Below are 22,826 nucleotides of genomic sequence, written 5' to 3'. Positions count from 1 at the left end.
ACTCAAATCAATAGAATTAGAAATGAAAAAGGAGAAGTAACAACTGACACTGCAGAAATAAAAAAAATCATGAGAGATTACTACAAGCAACTCTATGCCAATAAAATGGACAATCTGGAAGAAATGGACAAATTCTTAGAAATGCACAACCTGCCAAGACTGAATCAGGAAGAAATAGAAAATATGAACAGACCAATCACAAGCACTGAAATTGAAACTGTGATTAAAAACCTTCCAACAAACAAAAGCCCAGGACCAGATGGCTTCACAGGTGAATTCTATCAAACGTTTAGAGAAGAGCTAACACCTATCCTTCTCAAACTCTTCCAAAATATAGCAGAGGGAGGAACACTCCCAAATTCCTTCTACGAAGCCACCATCACCTTGATACCAAAACCAGACAAGGATGTCACAAAGAAAGAAAACTACAGGCCAATATCACTGATGAACATAGATGCAAAAATCCTCAACAAAATACTAGCAAACAGAATCCAACAGCACATTAAAAGGATCATACACCATGATCAAGTGGGGTTTATTCCAGGAATGCAGGGATTCTTCAATATACGCAAATCTATCAATGTGATAAACCATATTAACAAATTGAAGGAGAAAAACCATATGATCATCTCAATAGATGCAGAGAAAGCTTTCGACAAAATTCAACACCCATTTATGATAAAAACCCTCCAGAAAGTAGGCATAGAGGGAACTTTCCTAAACATAATAAAAGCCATATATGACAAGCCCACAGCAAACATCATCCTCAATGGTGAAAAACTGAAAGCATTTCCACTAAGATCAGGAACAAGACAAGGTTGCCCACTCTCACCACTCTTATTCAACATAGTTTTGGAAGTTTTAGCCACAGCAATCAGAGAAGAAAAGGAAATAAAAGGAATCCAAATTGGACAAGAAGAAGTAAAGCTGTCACTGTTTGCAGATGACATGATACTATACATAGAGAATCCTAAAGATGCTACCAGAAAACTACTAGAGCTAATCAATGAATTTGGTAAAGTAGCAGGATACAAAATTAATGCACAGAAATCTCTGGCATTCCTATATACTAATGATGAAAAATCTGAAAGTGAAATCAAGAAAACACTCCCATTTACCATTGCAACAAAAAGAATAAAATATCTAGGAATAAACCTACCTAAGGAGACTAAAGACCTGTATGCAGAAAATTATAAGACACTGATGAAAGAAATTAAAGATGATACAAATAGATGGAGAGATATACCATGTTCTTGGATGGGAAGAATCAACATTGTGAAAATGACTCTACTACCCAAAGCAATCTACAGATTCAATGCAATCCCTATCAAACTACCACTGGCATTTTTCACAGAACTAGAACAAAAAAGTTCGCAATTTGTATGGAAACACAAAAGACCCCGAATAGCCAAAGCAATCTTTAGAACGAAAAAAGGAGCTGGAGGAATAAGGCTCCCTGACTTCAGACTATATTACAAAGCAACAGTAATCAAGACAGTATGGTACTGGCACAAAAACAGAAAGACAGATCAGTGGAACAGGATAGAAAGCCCAGAGATAAACCCACGCACATATGGACACCTTATCTTTGATAAAGGAGGCAGGAATGTACAGTGGAGAAAGGACAGCCTCTTCAATAAATGGTGCTGGGAAAACTGGACAGGTACATGTAAAAGTATGAGATTAGATCACTCCCTAACACCATACACAAAAATAAGCTCAAAATGGATTAAAGACCTAAATGTAAGGCCAGAAACTATCAAACTCTTAGAAGAAAACATAGGAAGAACACTGTATGACATAAATCACAGCAAGATCCTTTCTGACCCACCTCCTAGAGTAATGGAAATAAAAACAAAAATAAACAAATGGGACCTAATGAAACTTCAAAGCTTTTGCACAGCAAAGGAAACCATAACCAAGACCAAAAGACAACCCTCAGAATGGGAGAAAACATTTGCAAATGAAGCAACTGACAAAGGATTAATCTCCAAAATTTACAAGCAGCTCATGCAGCTCAATAACAAAAAAACAAACAACCCCATCCAAAAATGGGCAGAAGACCTAAATAGACATTTCTCCAAAGAAGATATACAGAATGCCAACAAACACATGAAAGAATGCTCAACATCATTAATCATTAGAGAAATGCAAATCAAAACTACAATGAGATATCATCTCACACCAGTCAGAATGGCCATCATCAAAAAATCAAGAAACAATAAATGCTGGAGAGGGTGTGGAGAAAAGGGGACACTCTTGCACTGCTGGTGGGAATGTGAATTGGTTCAGCCACTGTGGAGAACAGTATGGAGGTTCCTTAAAAAACTACAAATAGAATTACCATATGACCCAGCAATCCCACTACTTGGCATATACCCTGAGAAAACCAAAATTCAAAGAGAGTCATGTACCAAAATGTTCATTGCAGCTCTATTTACAATAGCCAGGACATGGAAACAACCTAAGCGCCCATCATCGGATGAATGGATAAAGAAGATGTGGCACATATACACAATGGAATATTACTCAGCCTTAAAAAGAAATGAAATTGAGCTATTTGTAATGAGATGGATAGACCTAGAATCTGTCATACAGAGTGAAGTAAGTCAGAAAGACAAAGACAAATACCGTATGCTAACACATATATATGGAATTTAAGGGAAAAAAATGTCATGAAGAACCTAGGGGTAAGATAGGAATAAAGACGCAGACCTACTGGAGAACGGACTTAAGGATATGGGGAGGGGGAAGGGTGAGTTTTGACAGGGCGAGAGAGAGTCATGGACATATACACACTAACAAACGTAGTAAGGTAGATAGCTGGGGGGAAGCAGCCGCAAGGCACAGGGATATTAGCTCGGTGCTTTGTGACAGCCTGGAAGGGTGGGATGGGGAGAGTGGGAGGGAGGGAGACGCAAGAGGGAAGACATATGGGAACATATGTATATATATAGCTGATTCACTTTGTTGTAAAGCAGAAACTAACACACCATTGTAAAGCAATTATACCCCAATAAAGATGTTTAAAAAAAAAAAAAAAAAAAAAAATTTATTATCTTAATCATTTTTAAGTGTATAGTTCAGTGGTATTGGGTACATTTAACATTGTTGTGCAACCATCACAACTATCTGTCTCCAGAACTCTTTTCACCTTGCAAAACTGAAACTCTATACCCATTAAATAATAACTCACTATTCCCCTCTCCCCAGCCCCTGGCAACCACTATTCTACTTTCTGCCTCTATGGTTTTGACTGTCTAAATGCCTCACATAAGTGGAATCATACAGTATTTGTGTTTTTTGTGACTTGCGCATTTCACTTAGCATAATGTCCTCAGGGTTTAACCATGTTGTAACCTATGTCAAAATTTCCTTCCTTCATAAGGCTGACTAATATTCCATTTTCTGTACTTACCATATTTTGTTTATCCATTTACCAGTGAATGGACACTTGGGTCACTTCCACATTTTAGCTATTGTGAATAATGCTGCTATGAACATGGGTGTACAAATGTCTCCTTGAGACCCTGCTTTCCATTATTTTGAGAATATTCCCAGCGTGGAATTGCTGACTCATATAGTAATTCTATTTTTAATTTTTTGAGGAAATGCCATACAGTGTTTTTTTTTTTCCAGAAGCTGTACCATTTTATATTCCCACCAGCAGTGCACAAGTGTTCCAATTTTTCCACATACTCTCCAACACTTATTATTTTCTTTCTTTTTTTAACTATAGTCATCCTGATAGGTGTGAGGTGGTATCTTATTGTAATTTTGATTTGCATTTCCCTAATGATTAGTAATGTTGAGCATCTCTTCATATGCTTATTGACCATCTGTATATTTCATTTGGAGAAATGTTTATTCAAGTTCTTTGCTCAGTTTTGAGTTGGTTATTTGTGGGGGTTTTGTTGTTGTTGAGTTTTAAGAGTTCTCTGTATATTCTAGATACTAATCTTTTATCGGATATATGATTTGCAAATATTTTCTCCCATTCTGTGGGTTGTATTTTTATCCTCTTAATAGTGTCTTTGGATGCACAAAATTTTTAAATTTTCATGAAGTCCAATTCGTCTATTCTTCTTTTTTCTTTCTATGTCTCTAGTGTCATATTCAAGAAATTATTAACAAATCCAATGTCATGAAGTTTTGAGTTTTCTTGCAAGAGTTTTATAGTTCTAAGTCTTATATTTAGGTCTGGATCCTATTGAGTTAATTTTGTATAAGGGTTGAGCTTCATTCTTTTGCGTGTGGATACCCAGTTTCCCCAGCACCATTTGTTAAAGGCTATGTTTTCCCCATTGAATGGGCTTGGCACCCTTATTGAACATCATTGACCATATATACAATGGTTTACTTCTGCACTCTCTATTCTATCCTGTAAGTAAGTATGTCTATCTTTATGCCAGTTCCACACTGTTTTGATTACCTTAGCTTTGTAGTAAGTTTTGAAATCAGAAAGTTTGAGATCTCCAGCTTTTTTCTTCTTTTTCAGGATTGTTTTGACTATTCAGGTCCTTTGAAATTCCATATGAATTTTAAGATGAGTTTTTCATATTTCTGTTAAAGAGTATCACTAGGATTTTTGATAGGAATTGGATTAAATCTGTAGATAACTTTGGGTAGTATTGACATATTTGACATAACTTATCTTTTCACTCTCTTAACAGGGTCTATTACAGATGAAAAGTTTTTCATTTTGATGAGATCCAGTTTACTAATTTTTCCTTTTATGTATTGTGCATTTGGTGTGAAGCCTAAGAATTTTGCCTAGACTTAGATCTCACAGATGTTAAAATTTTTATTTCTAAAAGTTTTATAGTTTTTATTTCATATTTTAGTCTATGATACATTTAAATTATTTTTTGTGTAAGATTTGAAACTTTGGTCAATGTTCTTTTTTTTTTTTTTTTTGCCTGTGTCCAACTGCTCCAGCAATGTTTGTTGTAAAGGTGATCATTCCTCTATTGAATTTCTTTTGTGCCTCTGTTAAAGGTCAGTTGGCTGTATTTATGTAGGTCTATTTCTGCATTCTCTTTTCTGTTTCATTTATTTATCTGTCTCTATCCACACAGTCTTGATATACTATAGCTATATAATTGTCTTCAAATTGAGTCGACCAATTCCTCTCACTGTATTATTCTCTTTACCAAATTGTTTTAGCTAATGTAGCTCTTTTGCCTTCCCATATACATTTTAGAATAACCCTACCTATAACTGTAAAAAGATCTTCCTAGGGTTTTAATAGGAATTGTATTAAACCTCTATATTAATTCAGGGAGAATTTTTTCAATGTGGAGTCTTCCAATCCATAAACACTGTGTCTCTCCATTTATTTAGGAATTTTAAAAATGTATTTCATTAGCATTTTGTAGTTTTCTGCATACAAGTACTACACATTTTTTTTCTGGATTTACACTCATTTCATGTTTTTTGAGTGACTTTAAATTATATTGTATTTTTAATTTTGGAATTCATGTTTTTATTGCTAGTATATAGAAATAAAATTAATTTTTGTATGTTCATCTTGCATCCTGAAACTTTTCTGAAGTCACTTATTAGTTCTGTGAGGTATTTTTTGTAGTTTTTTTGTTTACTTGTTTTATTTGTTAGCTTGGGGATTTACTGTGTAGACAATCATGTCATAGGCAAATATGGCCAGTTTTATTTCTTCTCTTCTGATCTATGTATCTTTTCTTCCCTTTTCTTGCCTTGTCACATGGCTAGAATATCCAGTGCTATGTTGAATAAGAATGATAACAGTAAGCATCCTTGCTTTGTTCATCATCTTAGTGAGACAACATTCCATCTTTCAACATTTAATATAACATCACCTGTAGGTTTTCATAGATATTGTCTATGAATGTTGAGAAAGTTCCCTTCAATTCCTATTTCCTGAGAGATTTTATTATAAATGGACATTTAATTTTGTCAAATGCCTGTCTTACATCTATTTATGTGATTTTTCTTCTTTAGATGATTAGTAAGGTTAATTTTTTAATACTGAACCAATCTTGCATCCCTGGAATAAACCCTACTTGGCCATGGCATATAATTCTTTTTTATGTATTCCTGAATTATGTATGCTAATATTTTGTTAAGGATTTGGCATCTAAGTTATTAAGGATATTAATCTGTAGTTTTCTTCATTCCCTCTCTCATTCTTTCCTTTCTTTCTTTCTTTCTTTCTTCTTCTTTCTTTCTTTCTTTCATATTTTCTTTGTCTGGTTTTGGTATCAATGTTATACTAGCTTAATAAAATGAACGAAGAAGCCTTCCCTCCTCTTCTTTATTTTTGAACTAAATTGATGTTAATTATTCCTTATACACTTGGTAGAAATCTCCAGTAAAACCATCTGGGTCTGGAGATTTCTTTTTCAGGAGTTTTTAAATTATGAATTTAATTCCCTTAATAGTTATAGACTATTTAAATATTCTATTTCATATTGTATGGTAGTCTGTGTTTCTTGAGGAAACAGTCCATTTCATCTAAATTATCATACTGATGTGTGCAGAGTTGTTCTTAGAATTCCCTTATTATTACTTTGAATGTGTGTGTCTACAGGGCCTGTAATGATATCCCATATTTAATTCCTGATATTAGTACTTTGAATATTCTCCTTTTTTTTTTTTTTTTACTAAGTCTTGCTAGAGATTTGTCAATTTACTAATTTCCGAGGATCAACTCTTTGTTTCATTGATTTTCTTTATTTTTTTCTGTTTTTAATTTCATTGATTTCTACTCTTTGTTATTTTCTTCCTTCTGCTTGCTTTGGGTTTATTTTGCTTTCCTTTTTCTATATTCTTAAGATGGGAGCTTAAATTATTGATTTGAGACTTTTCTTTTTTTTAATGTATGTATTTAGTGATATAAATTTTCCTCTCAGCACTGTTTTAGCTGTGTCACACAAATTTTGATATGTTGTATCTTGATTTTTATTCAGTTTATTGTATTTTTTAATTTCCTTTGATACTTCCTCTTTGACCCATCGTTATTAGGAAGTATATTATTTATTTTCCAAGTGTTTGAAAATTTTCTGGTCATCTTTTTGCTATTTATTTTTAGTTTGGGTACATTATGGTAGGAGAACACAGTCTCTATGATTCCAATTCTTTTAAATTTGAAGTTTGATTTATGGCCCAGGATTTGGTCCATATTGATATATGTATCACAAGAACTTGAAAAGAATGTGAGTTCCACAGTTGTTGGGTGAAGTGTTTTATATTACTATCAATTAGATCTTGTTGATTGATGGTATTGTTCAGTTCTTTTCCATCCTTGCTGATTTTCTACCTAGTTTTTCTATCAGTTGTTGAGAGAGAAGTACTGAAATGTCAAACTATAATTGTGGGTTTGTCTATTTCTCCTTCAGTTGTATCAGATTTTGCTTCACATATCTTGCAGCTCTGTTCTCGGTAAATGTATGTGTAGGACTGGTACATCTTTGCTATGGTCTGAATGTTTCTGTTCCCCCAAATTCTCATGTTGGAATCCTAATGACCAGTGTGATGGTGTTAAAAAGTGAGGCCTTAGGAAGTTGATCAGGTTGTGAGTGTGGATCCTTCATAAAAGGGATTAGTGCTCTTATAAAAGAGACTCCACAGAGCTACCTAGCCTCTTTCACTATGTCAGGATACAGTGAGAATTCTGCAACCCAGAAGAGGGGCTTCACCTGACCTGCTGGCATCCTGATCTCAGACTTTAGCCTCCAGAACTGTGAGAAATAAATTTCTGTTTTAGTCCATTCTGTTTGCAACCTGAATGGACTTAAAACAGTCTTTTGTAGTTATATTTGAGGTGAGTTTTTATAGACAATATATAGCTGGGCTGTATTTCTAATACACTTTGCCAATCTCTGTCTTTTAATTGGTATATTCAGACCATTTACATTCAGTATAGTTATTAGTATGCTGGAGATTAAGCCTGCAATTTTATTATCTGTTTTCTTTGTTTGCATTTCTATTTTGTTCTTTGTGACTTCTTCTTATTTGAACATTTTTAGAACTCCACTGTGATTTATCCATAGTGTTTCAAATATATCTCTTTGTGTAGGCTTTTCAGTGGTTGTCCCAGGTATTAGGTTATGTAGACATAACATCACAGTCTACTGGCATAGCCATTTTAGAAGTTCAAATAAAGAAACCTTACCTCTTTTTACATCCTTGTACCTCCTTTTTAAATAATATAATTAAGTATTTTATCTACATACATGTAGAACTACAGCAGACAGTGCTATAATTGTTTATTCAACTATCGGTTTAGAAAGAGTTTAGAAAACTCAAGAGGAGAAGGAAAGCCTATTGAATTTATCCATATTTTTGTTTACTATGTCCTTTTTCCCTGATATTCTGTTCCTTATTTCATTGTTTCCTTTCTGTTTAGATAATTTTCCATGGCTATTATTTTAAGATAGAACTGCTGGCACCAAGTTCTCTTAGTTTTACTTCATCTGAGAAGTAAAACTGTCTTGATTTCTCTTAATTCCTGAAGAATATTTTTGCTGGATGTGGGATTCTACGTTAACAATTTTGTTTTGTTTTTTCCCAGCACTTGAAAATGTGCCACTTTCTTTTGGCTTCTTCCTTATGAGAAATCTCATGTCATTTATACAGCTTTTCCTTTCTGGATAAGGGACTGCTACTCTCACACTGCTTTCAAGATTTGTCCTTAGTTTTAAGAAGTTCAACTATGATGTATTGTAGTACGGATTTTTAGAAGGGCTTCTTTTCTTTAAGGATTACCTGCAAAATCCAGCAACATTTCAGATGGCCTTTGTAGCATTACCTTTCCAGTGGGAAGAGCAAGAAATTCTCATTTTTCAATACCTCTTAACTCATGGTCTGTGGACAGTCTATTGGAGTGTGAGCTGCCTGTAAGCCCCTTGTGAAATTAAATGTAAAGTTTTGTAGTTCATGCATATATGCATTTATCTATACAGGGAACAAATTTTCAATGGATTCTCAAAGGGTACATGAGAAATGTGTGCACCCTCGCATTTAAGACTCTGTTCTAGGAAGTCTAAATATTCGCTTTTGCTCAGAACACCATCAAAATGCTTCATACCCAGACCATTTTGTGTTTCCTGTACTGTGCTTTAGCATTATGTCATTGAGAGGCTCAGATTAATAGTGCAGCAAATGTCATTTTGGGGATATTGCTGAGAATGTTTCCTTCTACAACACGATGTCTTCTTCACGAACACCCATGGGAGATGTTCCTCTCGGGCCTCATAACCAAGAAAACCCGTTCTGGGGCTTCCCTGGTGGCGTAGTGGTTGAGAGTCCACCTGCCGATGCAGGGGACACGGGTTCGTGCCCTGGTCCAGGAAGATCCCACATGCCGCGGAGTGGCTGGGCCCATGAGTCATGGCCGCTGAGCCTGCGCGTCCGGAGCCTGTGCTCCACAACGGGAGAAGCCACAACAGTGAGAGGCCCGCGTACCGCAAAAAAAAAAAAAAAAGAAAAGAAAAGAAAAGAAAGAAAGAAAGAAAAAAAAAAAAGAAAACCTGTTCTGCTTTTCTGCTAACAACTGGTATTATTTTATTTATTTATTTATTTATTTATTTATTTATTTATTTATTTATTTATTACCATTAAGGACAGTTTGCTTCTTATAACTGCGTTTTATCCTGTCTTTATTTTGGCTGTTGGGAAACCCAGCCAGGCTTTGGAGCTGTCTATTGCAACAGATCTTATGGTTTGCACCTGGCGATCTGCATGCTTACTTTTACTTTTCCTCCCATATTTTCCTTTCATAGTCTCCTTAATCCAATAACTCCCTTGACTAGTTATTTCATTCTTTTATATTGTGGGCATTTGATAAGCAGCCTCAAATACGTATGGTAAGAGGCAAGGATATATATATATATATATATATATACATATATATATATATATATATAGTATATATATATATATATATATATATACATATATATAGACAGATAGACAGACCGATAGATCGATAGACAGATAGAAAGACAAATAGACTTGTCCTCCAGCAGTACTAGGGTCCACCCTGCCTAAGTGCCATGGCTTTGGTGCAGTGATTTGTCTGCTCATGCTCAGCCATCACTCTCCAACTGCCTTTTCACTGCTGCATATAGATGTCAAGGAAGGATGCTCATCTATAGGCTGAAGTCTTTCCCTACCCAACAAATCCCAAGAGGGCTGCTGTGAGGTTAGTGGAGGAAGAGAGAGCTTCCTTAGTGGGATAGAATGAGTGATAACTCCTGGAGCTATCTTCCCATCTCTCCCCATCAGCACTACCTGCTTAATGACCTCTACTTCATCATAGTAGCCGAGACCCTCCTTTGAAAGTGGGTCCTAAATATACAAATGGAAGGGAGAAAACCTCCCTGGTCCTATGTTCCCTCTACCCTCTAAGGCTCTCTCAAGGCACCATTTTCTGATTCCTTCACTCTTCTCCTTCCTCCCCTGTCTGCTCATAGATGATGCAGGCAGAGAGCTGTGGTGCTCCAGGGGGACACAGCTTCCTGCACTGTGGTACTAGATGAGGTGGCTCTCACATCTGGGCTTCCTGGTTGCCCAAGAAAACCATGGAGATCTTGACAACTTGCACATGCTCTTTCTAATATCTAGACTTCGTGTCTTACCTTGTGGTAGGAGGATAAATTATTCACTTCCATTCAGGGTTACAGGTTACCTAACCTCCCCTGTAAAGTGAAGATTATACTAGATATTGAAAGTAAAATTGCTGTGTAAGCTACAAATTGTTATACAGATGTTGGTTGAGGTTCTTCTTATTATTATTATAACCCCCAAACACACCTATTACTTTCCCACCTTAGGGTCTTGACTCATACACTTCCCCTGGGGTACCTCACTCTCCTGGTCTCACTTCAGTCTACCCTGCCTGCCCTCAATACTCTCTCTCCCCAGCCTGTCAGTGGAGTGTTTACCTCTCTTCTATTTTATTTTTGTTCTGTAAGACCGTAAAGAACTTAACTACTGGTTCTCAAACCATAATGCACATAAGAATCACCAGAGGAATTTGTAAAAATACAGATTCCTAAATCTCACCCAAATTTTAACTGGCACTACAGGTGATGAAGATGCAAGGGGTCCAACTGCTAAGCCCCTTACTGAAAGACGACAAGATGTCAAGGAAAGGGAATATAGATTTGTGTGTTAGTTGGCTAGGGCTGCCATAACCAAGTACCACAGACTGGGTGACTTCAACAATAGAAATTTATTTCTCATAGCTCTGGAGGCTGGAAGTCTAAGATCAAAGTGTCAGCAGGTTTGGCTTCTTCTGAGGGCTGCGAGGGAGGAATCTGTGCCAAGCCTCTCTCCTTGGCTTGTAGATGTCCTTCTCCCTGTCACTTCACATCATCTTCCCTTTGCGTGTAGGTCTGCGTCAAGGTTTCCCCCTTTTCATAAGGACACCAGTCATAGTGGATTAGGGCCCACTCTAATGACTTCATTTTTACTTAATTACCTCTTTAAAAACCCTATGTCCAAATACAGTCACATTCTCAGTTATTGGGGGTTAGGACTTCAACATATGAGTTTGGACGGGTTGGGTTGGGGTGGGGGGACACCGTTCAGCCCATAGTATTAGACACCTGAGGTAAGGTTTCTGACAAAACTTGGGAACAAAGGTATAGGACTTCTGTATTCATTAGGATTGAATTTAGCTGAAAGTAACAGAAAGCCAATAGCAGTAGCTTAACAAAATAGAGACTATTTTTTTCACCTGACAAGAAGTCTAGGATGGCAATCTAGGTTGTGTTCAGTAGCTCCACAATGCCAAGTAGGAACCTGACTCCTTTTATCATTCTGCCCTGCCATCCTTCTCATGGGGCCTTCTTCAAATGCCACACATGAATGCTACATCCGTAGGTATATCTTGTCCATTCTGGTCAGGAAGAAGGTGTAAGAGTGAGGGTAAAGGTATTTGTCAGCTTGTTACCAAGTCCAAGCTTATAGTGCTCACTGCACAACAAGCCAATAAATTGAGAGAACAGTTGTTAGGGCAAGGAATAGCAACTTTATTTGGAAAGCCAGCAGACCAAGAAAATGGTGGACTAGTGTCCCAAGAAACCATCTTATCTGAGTTAGAATTCTACATTATATGAAAAGGGGAGGAGGTGTGGCTGGTTGTTGCAAACTTCTTGGATCAGGAATCCTTTGTTCTTGCAGCTGTCCAGGTAAGTCTGGTTACAATGTTCCAATAAACCTCAAATAAGATAATTATTACTTTCTGTTCTGCAACTTTTTAATCTCTATATGACTGGAAAAGTGCTATGCCTTTAAAGGTCAGAGCCTTGAGAATAGGCTATCCTGTATATTTCAGGCTACAGGCAACATTCTTTTACAAAAGTGCAGAGCCAGCATGGCTAAGTGCAGGCAACAGAGCACAAGGGTTATAGCTAAAGGAAGAGAGCCAATAATGAGCCAGGTTTGTTCTTTTCTGTTACAAGCTGAGGCAGCTATTGTATCTATGTGTGCATGTACATATTTGTGTTTATGTACATATACAATACAATAGCCTTCCTGGAAACACAGCTAATGGATATTAACTTTCACCTTGTTGGCTAAAACCAGCTCACGTCTGTGACAGGTAGGTGAAAAGAAACATAACACAGGGTACTCAGGTCAATATTCTGTGATAACCTAAATGGGGAAAGAATTTGAAAAAGAATAGATACATGTATATGTATAACTGAATCATTTTGCTGTACACCTGAACCTAACACAACATTGTTAATCAACTATGCTCCAATATAAAATTAAAAAAAAGAAACATGTCAGGGGAATCAATAAGGGAAAGAAATGAAGGAGATAACACAGACAAGGTCAAATGTTAGACATCAGTAAAACAAACAACAAGCCAAATTAGGAGATGAGAGTAAGAGGCCCCAGATAAGAAGTGTGGGCAGCCAGGAGCAAGAATAGAGTTGGCATTGTGGGACAGCCATTCTGTAGACTCTTAACCCAGGATCAGGACTCCCCTTAGTATGGGTCTAGATTCATGTTCTGGGGTAGAAGGAATTAGCCATCCTTGGCCAGAATGTAGCTGTCAATACCAACTCCACCTACTTAATGGATTGTCCTATGGCTTACCCTCACCTGGAACGCCAGATGGAGGCCACACCTGCTAGGTGGGAGACATACCTGCAACACTGAGACTTCCCCAGGATTAGTCTCTGGAATTGCTGCTCCTGATGAAATGGTGCCAGACAGGAAGAAGCAGGGACGCTCACTCACAGCACAGATTCCTTCCCACAGTGCTCCAAGTTGAGATGAGTGAAATATTATGCCTTGACAGGTTTCTTTCTCAGAATATCCTATGATGACTCTGTGTGGCACACAGCCTCCTCTTCAGGAGTCATGGCAGCTGCTGTTGGTGTCTGCTGTGATGTTTGGGTGGGAACAGAACAAGAGCACAGCAAGGAGGTGTGCATCCCCAGGAACTGAGAATACCTGTCCTTCTAGGAGATCACCTCTCTTTGGGCTTCAGGTTCGGACTCTCAGCCACCCAGAGGAAGGCTGTCATCTTGGGTCTAAACACACACCCTTTAGTTCATCTACAAACTCCTTGAAAGATGCAAAAAATAAATAAATAAATAAAAGTGGGAAGATGCTTGTCAGCACTTTTATCCCTCATAAACACTCCGAGTCTCGTGAAATGTGAAACTGTCCTGGACTCCATCCATCTCTCTAGCACAAGAGCCTTATTGACCAGGTGGGCCTTGTAACTTGAGGTTCAAAGGCAGCCTATGGTCTTTTTGGAAATGCTTATGCATGTTGTTTGTATGAACAAAAAGAGATGACAGGCAGTGGACAGAGCCAGAGCTCCTCGGCCCACCTGTGAAAGGCCCCACACCTGTTACCTCTCTTATCTGAGGTGACTCATTGTGACACTTTCTTCAAGCTCTAGGACACTGCCCTTCTTTTCCCAATGGATTTCATCCCCTCATGCTTTTTGGGGTAATGCCCAGCAGAAGTAGGGGGTGGAGGGTTGTACAGGCTTAGAGTTTGGACAGGCTATATAACTCAGGAATGATCCTGGTTATAGGCACACAGGTGTCTTCAATAGGGAGACTGTGATGGATACCAATCAAATGGTGTTACCGAGACACTTGGGGATGAGGCCCAGAAGTTGTTACCTCTGGAGGGTCCCTCTACAGACAGTAAGATCCCAGCTTTTAAGCTGCTGCCCAGCATTGAGCTTCAGGACTTAGGGAAGTGGGAGTTGTCAGAGCATCAGGGGAGGGAAGGCCCAGGGATGGGAGGGCCCAGCCCCTGGGTTTGAAAGGATGTCTGACACTGAGCACCCCCATATGGGGGAGCCACGTCAGGGTGAAAGGGCCTGCTTCATGTCGGGGTTTTCCTAAAAACCTCCAATGCTGAGATGTGAGTCAAGGGTCTCAAGCAAATGCCTCCAGGGTAAAGGCAAGTATCAAAATCGAGTAAGGCAGGCCAGGTTTAAAAAAAATCTGTAAGAGCACTCCCTTTAGAAAATAAGCAGAAACATAGTTTTACCTGCTGTAAGAAATATGTTCTTCCCTTTTATTGAAATATTAGGTCTCCAGGTCTATTTTTATTTTCCTACTTTTAATAGATTTTGTAGTAGAGAGATATATTTCTCTCCCACAAGAAAAACAAGAGCATATGTGTGATTTAAAAAATGGCAAATCATGTTGGGCCTCCATCCAGAAGTGGTGAGGACTGTGGAAAATTGCAGAATATCCCCCTGACCTGATTAAAGGGAGCTACTTCTCAACATCCCTAAATTGCTGTCAGGTTGAATGTCAACTCAGTGCTGTCAGACCTTCAGATATTTTGAAGGAAGTCAAAATCTGGATTTTGTTTTATGACATCTCCAAATAGTGAAATGTTGGAGATATATATATATATATATATATATATATATATATATATATATATATATATATCACCCAAACAAAACAGATCAGGAGGCTGTCAATCTGTGACTTCTGGTACTGGCGGAGGCAGCGGTACCAGCTTCGAGGAATTAAGGAATAGCCAGTGTGGGGGTTGACACTGATTCCTGATTTTTTCCTAAAATACCAGATTACATAAAATATCTAGTCCCTATGGTATCCACCTTAATGCATTCAAAAGGCATAGCTTTCTGCAGGTGCCCCTCGAACACTCCACTTCACTAGGCTGTCTAGACAGGTGCCTGCAGAGATCAGCTGCCTGGAGTCCACAAGAGTTTTCCAAGTATGTGTAAGGCTTGAGTGGGAGAAGATAAAACATTTTGACATTAGGCTGAGCTTCTGTATTTTCCAATATATTCTGCATGCTACTCCCCCTAGTAATCAATGCTCATGAATTCATTAAGTCTTAGATACTGTGATATTTGCCAGAATACAAAAAAACAATTGGCTCCAACCAGAACATAAATTACAATGTAGGAAAACTTTTGTAACTTAATTTCCAGTGAATATAAAGAGGATCTACGTGACTGTAGCTTCAATGCACTAATAATCAGATGCAAATGAGATAGAAACATATTCATCCTCAGGAGGTGGGTGGGAGGGAGAGAGCTCGCTGGCTGGAAGAAAGGACACTCCTTTCCAATCTGTATCTATGGCAAAGCCAATAAAAGCAAAATGAACTAAGTACCTTGGCTATTAATTACTTATGTAATGTTAAACTGCAGATTTCCCATAGCTGAGATCCAACTTGGTTAATTTAATAGTGAGAGACCGTGTGTGTGTGTGTGTGTGTGTGTGTGTGTGGGTGTGTGTGTGTGTGTGCACGTGTGCATGAACTCATGCTTGTGCACTGTGATTTGTGAAGGCATCTGGCCCCTTTTGCAGGCAGCTGAGCAAACTCTCCTCTGCTGGCTCAGCCTGTGTCTATATGGGCAACCAGCTTGCTCATTTCTATCGAAGACACATTAGATCAGTGAAACAACTCAGGATGTTTTTTTCCCCTGAGCAACTGTACTGACTTGGTAAATCAAATCTGTATTTTGACTCAATGTAAGATTAGCCATCCCTTCTCTTAAGGACTGTCTCTGAATTTGCCCCCAGGAGGATGTGATACTGGGGTCCTTTGAGGAACTACTTAGCGTCCCATGGGTGCGACAGGTTGTGCTGAGGAGCGGATGCCCGAGGACACTGCTTCCCACCCTGCCTTCCTTGGACAGCACCGCACCTCAGCCATAGGCTCCTGGTGGCGCTGGGGGCAGGAAGATCCATGTCATAGGAACACAAGCCAGGCAGAGGTCTCAATGGCCATACTCTCATTTCAGGAGGCAAAAACTGAGGTCTAGAGAGAAAGCTTGTCCGACATCATCTACTCAAACCCAGGGTTTCTGATTTCCAGCGGGCACTGTTTTCCATGCTGTCTCTCATTAAGGATTCTGTCCCCACCACACTCCACCTTTGCTCCCTAGTGGCAGGTCCTTTTCAGGTCTAAATATTTGGACTTTTGACCTTTTTTGGTCTCCCCTAGTCTTTGGAGAACCTAAACTTCTAAATTCTATTACCAACCGTTATCCATGAGACGTGCCTTTCCAGATGCTAGAGTCAGAATGCAGAGCCATCTGGAAAGTGTGAAAGGCAGGCTCCATCCCAACATGGGACCCAGTAAGGCAACAAAGGGAACACTCCCAGAATCTTTTAGAAGAGATGGAGCTGTCTGGGTATTGTCAGAGAAAGGGACCATATTCTACACCTCTGTCTAAAAACACGTTCTGTACCCCCTCACAGCTCAACCACCCACCCCTGGCCATCTGAGCTCCCCTTCCTTCTGGAAGAGCTGAGTGCTTTCTACTTTGCAGAGAAACCCACTCAATTAACACATCAGGAACTTAGCAAGATTTTATATATATATATATATATATATATATATATATATATATATACACATACACATATACATATATATGGCATACATATACATATAAAGAATATATGTGTATACACACACACACACACATACACACACACACATACACACACACATATATATATATATGGGAGGTTAATCTTCCTGACCATATCAGAATCCTGAAATACACACACATTGTGTACATATACATGGAGATATATATAACATATATATATGTATATATATATATATATATATATATATATATATATATATGGAGAGAGAGAGAGAAAAGATATAGTTTACTAGCATCAGACCTGGTTTGAATCCTAGTTCTAGTACTTACTAGCTGTTATGACCTCAAGCAAGTTACCTAGTACCTCTGTCTCTGTTTTCTTATACAGAGAATTGGGAATAATAATAATCTTGGTTGCTGTGAGGATTAAATGAGCTAATGAACATAAAATACTTAGAATAGTGCCAGGCACATTGTAAGCACTTTGTAAACATTCCTTACTAATACTACTAGTGTATTGTTCCTTCCAGAGGCATCCACATTTTAAAAGTGACCTTGCTGTGAGAGGGCAGCACTTAACCCAACAGGGTGCTTAAGCTGATCATGAACACTTGGAGATCAGGTACCATCAGGAGGTATTTATTTATTAGCATAGACTTATTGGAGCACCCCAAAGTCCTCCCACACTGGATCCTGGCCACTTCATCCATGCATAAAGCCGGCCAATGCCAAGGCAGCAGATGTCCAGAATGGGCCAGCTTTCACCATCTTTATGAACCACAAATAAAGGAGCCCAAGGGAGAGAAGCCACAGCAACAGAGAGTTTGGCTGGAGTTGGGACGAAGCTAGAAGCAGCCAAGGTCTTCATGCTCCTGGAGTTTCCCCCTCCTCCCTGGACTTTTTCCAGACCTAAGCATTTCTATTTTTCAGCTTTGTCTCTTGCCTGACATTTGAAGGATGAGCTATTAACGATACTAAATTAATGACGGTTATAGAGTATATTTGAGAAGATCATAAAAAAATCAGTAATGTCATCATGTCAAGCAAAGTTTCTGATAGTTTTTTTAAATTATGCATGTCTTTTATTTTTCCCCTTCCAACATTGATCCAGAGCTTTCAGAGGGACATTAATCTACCTGACCACATCAGAATCCTTAATTATTCACGTCCAGCAATATATCTAATTCTACAGAAATTCCCTGTAGTTCTGCCATTGTTGAAGTAGAATTTGGCAGCTGAGCTCTGCTCTCTCTGCTCAGCCCAGCCCAGCCCAGTCTTGCATACTCCTCAGCGATGCACAGCCATCTCCCTGACCTCCACTTCGTTTTAATGCACATGGATGCCCAGGCTTATCATTCAGAGAAGTGTAATTTCTCCCAGTGTGACAAGTGAGTGAAAACTCGTAGGTGATAAGTATAGAGGAGGTTCCTCCTTGGGGAAGGACAAGAGGGTCTTAAGAGAGTATAGTAACCTTGGTGGGTGTGTGACCTGATCTGCAGGAACCTGGAGCTGGGCAACCCTGAGCAAGTCATTCTGACTTGGCTTCTGCATGCGCCCTGGTAACATGACCTCTGCTATGGTTTCACTGAGCTATAGACTGAGGATGAGCAATTAAAGTCGTGAAAAAACCCATTATATACCAGCAGAGCCGGGAAAGTGACAGAGTGCAAAGTGACAATGAAAGTACGAATGCTGACTGTGTCAGTCATGATGAGACTGAGTCACTGGGTCCTGGCGGACCCTGTGGGGAGAAGTGAGTGGTGAACCCTTCCAACTGCTGAGAGGGGATGACTATGTTTTAGTGGAGAAAAGAGTTGCAGTGTTTGTGCTTTAAATAAAATCTTCACAGCAGTGGGCAGGGGACAACTTCTGGGTGTTCTCAATTGGACATGGAGGGAACTGGAGCAGAACAGTTCAGTTTTGCAGTGGCACTGCCTCTAACACCCTCGCCCTGACCACCCTGCCTTTCCATAGCCAGGGAACAAGATCTCAAGGTTTGCTGTATGCAGTGTCTCTTTGGCTCTCTTTGGGACTAACCCGGGTAGTCCTCACTTCAAATACACTTTTCCTCTATATAAAGACTGGCTAACTCCTCACTAACCCCGTTTCTCTTCTCCCAGGCCTACAAAGGGGTCACATTTCCCAGTAGCCCTTGCAGTTGGGTGTGGCCATGTGATTGATGTCCAGCCTATGGAATGTGGGTGGAAGAGGTGTCCATCAGTTGGGCCTGGCTGTGAAAACTCCCATGTGCAATCCTCCCTGGTTCATCCTCATCTGTCGCCTGAATGCTGACAGCTGGGGTACCATGGAAGCCATATGTAGAAGATGGCAGCCCTGCTGTGTCTGGGAAATAAACCTCGGCTTTATTAAGACAACGAAACTTTAAGTTTTGCTTGTTACAACCATTGGCAGGATCACATTATGACCTTCTCGGGTCATATAGGCACTTTTACCTTCATAGGCTCCTTTCTCCATAAAATAATATGAAGAACCATATTTTACAACTGTGCTGGTATATGAATATGATCCATGCTTTTCTTCTGATTTTAAAAGGAATGAAAACATTTGCATGGTCCCCTAAAAGTACCATTATACTAGGTCCTAAATACTGTGCCTATAGTGTCCAATGGCTAAGTTGACCCTGGATATTAGCTAGAGTTGACTGCTGACACTTCTGATCCATAATTACACACCAGTGTCAAACTACATATCCTCAGGTTGGGTTTCTAGACAGTGACCATGGGTCCCATACGACAGTGTTCACTCCTCTCCCCTGCCTTTGTTTATGCTGGCCCTTCAGCCTGGAGTGCCCCTGGCTCTTCTCTCCTGAAGCTGGCAGATACTTTTGGGGTCCCACCTATATCCCCTTGGCCCACATACCCACAGGTTTCCTCAACTTTCTGTGTGTCTGCCTGAGAATTTACTCTGGCCAAGGGAATATGCTTGGCTCAGAAGTGAAGTGTCCAGGAATGAATGCCTGGAAGCAATGCCTAATCTATGCAGATGGGAATCAATGGATTCCCACAGCTTCTTCACCACTCAGTTTCCTAGGGGGGCCCCATGATTGTGACCTGCACAGTAGTCCACCCTGTACTTGCCTTGCTCCCTTCTCTGTCTTCCAGTTCTACTCCCTCCCTTGTGCTTCCTGGGAGCATCTCCCAAACAAACTACATTTCCCGATCCTTGTCTGCCTTTGGACGCATTCGGGGCAGGACACCCTGTCTGCCCATCACAACATCGGCTCCACCAGGAAGCCCCCTGATGGCCTGTCCACGCTTCCCTTCCTGCATCTCACAACTTCTCCTCACCTCAACCTGTCACTGAGATAGTGTAGTCTAAAATGTTCCCCACATCCTGCTTGCCAGTTACCTCGGGGCTCTTCTCCTGTTGGGAAGGACCCACACCTTCCACTCCTTTGTAGCCCCCCCAGCATGGGCACTGGTGGGACAGGCTGGAGGCTAAGAGCACCTGGATTATAGGTATTCATGCTACGCAATGTCCCATTTAGGAGAGAGGCGATGACGGGTCTTTCCATTTGAATAGGACTTTATAGTTTAATAGCACGTTTACTTTTACTTGTTATCTCCTTTGATTCCAACAAGGCACATGTTTCTCACTTTTCTCATCTGAAAACTGAGGATGCTGAGGCTCTGGAGAAGTGGTGCCTTTCAGATGATTGCATAGCTGAGTGTTTAGAGGCTCGGGAACAGGGGTCCTCATCCCAAATCCTACCTTACTCTAAGGCTCAGGCTCCTCCCACATCACACAGGTGGTGGGTTTCCCTCTCACACAGACTCTGCAAGTCTGATATTATTACACTCATTTTGCAGACAAGAAAAGTGTTGCTAGAGAATAATTTTCCCAAAAACACACAATCAAGAAGTGGCAGGTTAAGCTCTGGGGCCATGCCCCTATATGGGAGAGCGGGTCAGAGGAGCTTTCCCTCTGATTCCATCAGAATACTGCTGACTGCTTTCCTAGTAATTTCCTCATCTCCATGCTCCTGGGAGGGGCAGTGGAGAAGGAGTGAATGTGACAACATAGTATGCATTAATCCCCAAAGTCTGGTTTCTCTGTCTGGCTTTGTGACATCACTGCATTCAAGATCTTTCACCTTCTCCTGCTTCCAACACATCATGGAGTATGTGTTTTTCATTACACCCCTCCCCTCAAATTTCTACCATGCCTAAGACTGGACAGGTGCTTTCCATTCCAGCTGACTTTGCAAAAACAGACCTCTCCTGTGGGCCCAGTAACAGATGGGATTTCAGCCCTACCCCTGCTTACCATTCTCATCCATGGGTAGCGTAGCATTTTAAGCTACTTTTGCCACATACATCTCTGTGTAAATAAGTATTAGAGCTTTTATTGGAAAGGGAGATAGGAGTAGACATTGAAGAAAAGACAAAGGACTTGAATTCATGTTTTTGTTTGGTTTGGTTTCTAATAGGCTCAACACAGAAGGAATGGAATTTGCCAATGCATTCTTTGATGTAACAGCTTAGCCATTATTTGCTTTGCATGTCCAAGATTTATTCTGTCTTTATATGTACTCCCAAATGGAATAACCCAAAGATCACTGAATTCTGGTGTTTTCCAAACTGGTTTAAAGTCAGGTCGGCTGACTTGAGCCCTACCATTTACTCATTTACTCTATCATTTTCTCAGTATGTTACCCAAGGTAGGTCACTTAACCTTTGTGAGGCTCAATTTCTTCATTCATAAAATGACAGTAGCACAATAAATCTTACACCTGGTATACAGTTGGTTCTTGATACATGTTTTCTGGATGAATAAATGAATGACTTCCAAGTTTGTTGAGAGGATTGAATGAGACAAATCTAGGTGAAAAGCTGTGGACAGGTGATTTGCCAATGTTTCTCATTTAGAACTGGAAAGATAAGTGAGGGAGTTGTTTACGTGGAGAGAGGATGGGTGTGGATTGATAAGAGAGACTGCTGCAAGGGCTAAATAGTGGAGGAAGCAGCCAGGTGGGAAAGCACCTCTCACGGCCCTTCATGACCTCTCCAGCCAATGTCCCCAGCTCTGGTTGTCACTTCCTGTCAGTCCAAGCAATCCCAGGGGAAAGGTTGTTCCCATGGCAACAATCTACCTCAAGTAAGAGATCCAGAAGTCACCTTCTCTCTTGTTCTCCCCCATGAAACATAGAGTGGGGAGACAATAGCTTTTTATTCTCTTTCTCTCCGGAGGCAGTGGGGTGATATGGGAAGGAGAGAGCAAGGACTCAGAGACCCTGAGTGAAGGTGCTGCTTTGTGCTACTGATATCCTGATTCTGCCTAGCAGGAGGCATAGAGAGGATGTCCATGCCTCCTGCTCAGTGCCAATGGGCCTGGGTCTGAAAACCGCCATGGAGACTCTGTCTTCTCCATCTTCCACTCAAATGTCAGCTGCTGTGGGGGATAAAATTGCCACCTTCATCTCATCTATTTGGTCTCATACCAAATGTCACTTCCTTGGAGTTTTCCTGACAGCCCCTCCCTGAAGACTGGGTGAGGGCTCTGGCTATGAGTTTCTTAGCTCCTGGAGACATACCTTCAATGGTGTGTAAGGGTCTGTCACACTCTTTGGCTGTGTATTTAGACCCTAAGGCAGAAACCTTGGATACCTAGTTCACAATTGTAATCCTGCTGTCCAGCACAGCATCTGGTATGAAATAGGTTCTCACTGTGTATTTGTGGAATGATGAGATGCATAAGTGAAATCTATATTTCTTCCCTGGGCCCATCCCACTGTACAGATGTGGATGGAGGAAGGGATCTGTATTAGGAATTGACAGTTTCCAAATGACTCTGCCACTCACTCACTTGCACAACTTCCTTTACTTCTTAACTCCCTCACAAGAACATGATTGGATTAAAATGGTGAAATGCTGTAAAATACGAAAGTGGAAGGTATTACCAGCACAGAATGAAAGTTTTCTCATTGTGCCTCTTTCTGTCCACTCCTCAG

The sequence above is a fragment of the Phocoena sinus genome, chromosome 6 (assembly GCF_008692025.1).
Source record: "Phocoena sinus isolate mPhoSin1 chromosome 6, mPhoSin1.pri, whole genome shotgun sequence".
In the NCBI taxonomy this organism is placed as follows: Eukaryota; Metazoa; Chordata; class Mammalia; order Artiodactyla; family Phocoenidae; genus Phocoena; species Phocoena sinus.
This window is presented reverse-complemented; position numbering follows the sequence as displayed.